A 4,939-nucleotide genomic window follows, 5' to 3' on the forward strand; every position below is an offset into this window, starting at 1 on the left:
GTCGACACCCATTATGAATGTCACCCCCCCTACAACCATACTCTCTTTGCTCAAAATATTAATATAATGATTCATATATCAACTGGTTTGGTCCTATGATTTGGGCACTTTTAAAGTCACTGCTATAAAACTGAATGTTATTCTAGCCCTGAGATTTACACTTTTTTTGCCTATAACTTGATCACATGTTTTCCAAATGTTAATTTGTTCAGTCTTGCCAATTATTTTAACATAAAAACTTTTAAGGGTAGTCAACAAAGTAGGCTTTGGCTCAATTTTCCTTGGCTGAATTCTGTGGCCTAGTATGTGAGCAATGTGTATGGATAGGGGTAAGGCTAAACTGGCAGTGCATTTTATTTTTTGACAAGGCAGAACATGGTATTTGCTGAATTGTTTGCTGAATAAACTACCCTTGTGGAAGTCCCGGGTGCAGATGCACCATACAACCAAAGGCAAAATATGTACCATTGCCATCCAGAGTTGGAAACCACAGTTCTTTATTTCAGCGTAAAAATAAAATGTGCATCTTTAATCTACAGTGCCAAAGATAAAGTGTGAATAAAGAGAAATGAGATCCTAAAAAACAGGTAAACTAAAGCTGCAATGGCAATGCTGTTAGGGAACAATCCTTCAATAATGTTATTTATTTGATGAAAAACAAATATCCTTTTACAGATTGTGCAATTGTGAAGTGTGCAGTGACTCCCGTGGCTGAGGTTGTTGTAAAAGATTTAAAAAACTGTCCAGAAATTAAGGTTTCCATGTCATGTGTGCAGTTACGTGCTATAACTATGGAAAGGAGGCTATCTGCGCCATCAGCCAATGTGATTGCCTATCTCTGCGAATCAGCCTTTTTTAGACATGAACTTCCTGAAATCAAAACTTTGATCCCATCTGAGAGCATCTGAGTGGTGTTGCTCTTTCAAGCTGCACACCAGATTACTGAGCACCGGTGGATAGCATGCAGTGTCATCCTTCAAACTGAATGTCTTGTTTGCTACATTTCAATAAGCTTGACAATTTTTAGGAGACAGCTACTAATAAAAATGTATGAAATACATGTTTTTGAAGTTATTAATATCATGGTAAATGCATATGTTTTTCCTTTTTTATGTAAAGAGCAAATAAACCGGCCCTAAAAATATTGGTACAAATTCTCCTACTCATGGACATCACCCCCCCAGTAGTTCTTGCCTATTGGCCATTAACTACAAGTAGCTCTTATCAACATAAACACATAAACATAAGCACTTCCAGTGCTATGTGGATGACACTCATCTCATTTTCAGGCTACCCTCAACCACCTCTTCTCCTTCACTCATCCCTGACTGTCTGTCTGCCATCCAGGAGTGGTGCGCCGCCAATGATCTCTGCCTTAATGCGAGTAAGACTGAGATACTCCTCATCGGCACACCTGCTCCCTCCTTTCCTGCCACTCTCTGGCCGGCCTCTCTTGGCCCTCCTCCTGCCTCCACCTGCAAGGCTAAAAACCTTGGGGTCATCTTCGACTCCACACACTCATTCTCTCCTCACATCTATGAAGTCTCTAAGAAGTCACACTACCAGCTGCACCTCCTCAGAGGTATTCTTCCGTTCCTCTCTTTCCCCCAGAAGCTCACTGTCTCCAGAACACTGGTTCTCTCTAGGCTGCACTACTGCAACAGCCTCTTTCTAAATCTGCCTGCTTCTACTCTCCGCCCTCTGCAACTCATCCAGAACAGGACTGCAAGACTTGTCCTTGGCCTCAAGCCCAGGGATCCTATCTCTCCAGGACTGAAATCTCTGCACTGGCTCCCAGTGACTGCACGGATTAAGTCCAAAACCCTCTGCATTGTCCACAAGGCCTTCTGGGGCCTGGGTTCTCAATACCTTCAACTGTCTCTTCCTAAATATCTTCCTCCTCCAACTCCCTCAGCGTCAGCCGCTTCTCCAAGCAAGGAGTTGGTGGTAGATCTCTCTCTTCAGTGGGGGCCTCCCTCTGGAACAGCCTCCCTGCCTCCCAGAAACTTGAGGAGAACCATATCCGGTTCCGGAAGTACCTTAAAACATTGCTCTTTGCTTCTGCTTTCTCTCCCCCTCTCCCCTGCTGAATTCCTGGTTGAAACTGAGATTGCACTGGGTACCTGGCCACCCTTCTGATCCCGGGCCCTGGGCCCACCAGTTGCACACCTGCACTGCCTCCCTGGCAACCAGTGCTCTTGGTGACTGTTTCTGTATCCCTACAGTCCCCCTACCAGCACTTACGTCGGCACTTACATTGCACTTGCCCCTGTTGGTCATATTTGTATTTCTCTATTTATTCTTTTATCCCATGTACTGCACTGTCCACTCCCCCTCCCCCTTCGCTCTTCTCCCCTTCCCCCTTCCTATGCACTTGCGCGATCTGAATGACACTGGGCCTAGTAAGATCGTTGTCTGTCTTCCCTCTGTTCCCCCTCCCTTGCCCAGTCATGCCTTGAAACACTTGTGTATAAGCGCGTTATAAATGCCATATCATATCATAAAGGTTGGAGACCCCTGTTTTAGAACTAGGTGAATATATTTATTGACTGCTAAAAAAAATTGTTTTTTTCAGGAAAACACTCTAGTAGTCTTCTGATTTACAGCCCACATACTATATGTCCTTGCACCGATTAGTTACACAGATGCACATTACAAACCCTGCATTGCTAAAAAAAATATATATACGACACTTTTAAGGCCTGACTCTTAAAGTTGCAACTACCCTGTCATTATGATGGCTGTGTATGCTATACTTCAGACTACCGCCCGCTAGAAACCCAGGTTGATGTAGTATTTTACTAGCAAATGGTCAATCAGTGTTAAGACAACCCACAAAGCCAGGTTCGCGCTTTGCAGATGCCAAATAACCGAGCAAATAAAACACAATGTTCAAGATCAAAATATGTTCGTTTCAAGAGAAGATTCGTTGTTGCAATGCCTTTATACGCCACAAGATGTCACTTCAGCGGTCAAAAGTTACTAAGAGGTTACATTTGACAGAGGCTAGAGTAAAAATAACACTCTGAACTAACACTCAGAACTAACAGTCTGTTGATACAATTTGCACAAACATCGATACGAAATATACACAGCAGTTTCAAATGCGTGTATTTCCAAAATACATCGACTCTGGTGGGACTCGAACCCACAACCTTTGAATTGCTTCACAGCATCCTTAGAAGTCCAACGCGCTATCCATTGCGCCACAGAGCCTCCTGCTGCACAGAACGGCTCTGAGCTACTTTGAATCATCAAGCCATGACTCCATTGGACAAGGTCATATTTAAGACTGTTAGACTACCAGTTACATAACTTTCTAAATATGTTATTGTTTTCTTCTTTCTACTTACTCTTTATGGAGAACTCTGTGTTATGTTTTTTGTGTACGGTTTAATTCAAACCAAATCACAATAAAAAAATAAAAACATGTTAAAAGTTCAGATAATTTTTAAACGTGTCATCCCATAGACTTCAGTGCTTTTGTCAACATTGCCACCTCCCAACATCAGAAACATCAGTAGGAGTGGCATTTTGTTGCCTGTTTTGGGGATACTCCTATCAAGAGTACTGCCTACTACACTATGAAAAATCTCAAGAGAAATGCTTTGATGGCTGATCAGTGATGGGCAAAACTCCAGGAAGGGCCCTTTGACACACAGCGGTTGGTCTGTAATAGGTCAGCCTGGCTCATGGCCCAGAGTTCAGTCACAGCTGTACTATTGCCACTGCTGATCCTTTAAAAGCCTCTCTCTGGTATGTCTCCCTGGGAATGTTCTTGCCTCTTTCCCCCAGCCACCGCCGAGGCCACCCACGTGCCCTATTAACGTGCAAAGGTGACTTTCCCATGCAATCTTCCTGCTTCCCTGTTTTTTGCATGTTCTTAACTCAGAGCTCCATAGACAAAATTGTGAAAACGAGGAAGATTCTGAAAGTTCAGAAAATGTTTCTGGGCATTTGCCCTCCCTTCAGCAGCAGTGAAACTCTTTCCACAGATGGTGAGAACCGACTCCGACCACCAGTATTTCACTAAAGTAAAACATAGAACACACGAGCAAACCCAAAGATGCTTTTCTTAATAGGTCCCATTATAACCGCATCTGGCATGGCGTTTTCAAGTAATCCTCCAACATGTCATTGTCATGGCAATGGGGAACTAACCCAATGTTCCATGCCTCGATGCTACAGTTTATCTGAATACAGGAAAGCTTTGTGGCGAAGTTCCACAGCAAAAGTCATGTTGGTTATGATGGCCTTGTTACTTCACTGCATGTGTGGAGTGAATCGCAGGGGCCACGGTTGAAAAGTTAACGCTTTGTGGCCAGTGTTCAAATCTCAGAGCAACCAGTAAGCTCGTGACATGTACCTTTGATAGGGATTTCTTACTTTCTATTCTCTCGTGTTCTTTAACATGATATACCAAAAAATTATATAATTTTAATTCATTTTCACTTTCAAAATATTATTCTTTCATATAAATCGGAAATGAAGAAGGCTTTTTCATAAAGTGTTTCCGCCCGGTTTCGAACCGGGGACCTTTCGCGTGTGAGGCGAACGTGATAACCACTACACTACGGAAACACCCATGTATGAAGAGCTGAGTGAATCACCTATGATGTGAGGGCTAAACGGAGGATTTGTGGATTTACAATTTTTGTCTTGTAACATGTCAACCTGTTTCTCACCTCAGATCCAGTCCCAGCTCTACTATTGCAGCTGCTGATCAGTTAAAAGCTTGTATTTGATTTTTTTCAGTGTTAATGTTCCGGCCACTTTCCTCTAGCAATCACTTGTTATGTTAACTTGCTAATATGACATATTTCCATGCAATCTTCCTACTTCCCTGGTGTTTTCTGAAAGTGCAGAATTTTTTTCTGGACATTGCCCTCCATCCAGCAGCGGCAAATCTCTTTCCATATCACTTGTGAGAGCTGACCCA

The 4,939-nt window shown here is 42.9% G+C and overlaps 2 non-coding genes across 2 annotated transcripts; both read right to left on the reverse strand.

The window, feature by feature from the left end:
• Nucleotides 1–3,127: 3,127 nt before the first annotated feature.
• Nucleotides 3,128–3,216, reverse strand: TRNAR-UCU (transfer RNA arginine (anticodon UCU)). The gene is given in 2 exon segments: nucleotides 3,128–3,163; nucleotides 3,180–3,216. It is a non-coding gene; the product is annotated as a tRNA-Arg (tRNA).
• A 1,292-nt stretch (nucleotides 3,217–4,508) lies between these two features.
• Nucleotides 4,509–4,581, reverse strand: TRNAV-CAC (transfer RNA valine (anticodon CAC)). The gene has a single exon. It is a non-coding gene; the product is annotated as a tRNA-Val (tRNA).
• Nucleotides 4,582–4,939: the final 358 nt, after the last annotated feature.

Source organism: Ambystoma mexicanum (genome assembly GCF_040938575.1).
Source record: "Ambystoma mexicanum isolate Mex_15411 chromosome 12 unlocalized genomic scaffold, UKY_AmexF1_1 Mex_chr12_unloc.2, whole genome shotgun sequence".
NCBI lineage: Eukaryota > Metazoa > Chordata > Amphibia > Caudata > Ambystomatidae > Ambystoma > Ambystoma mexicanum.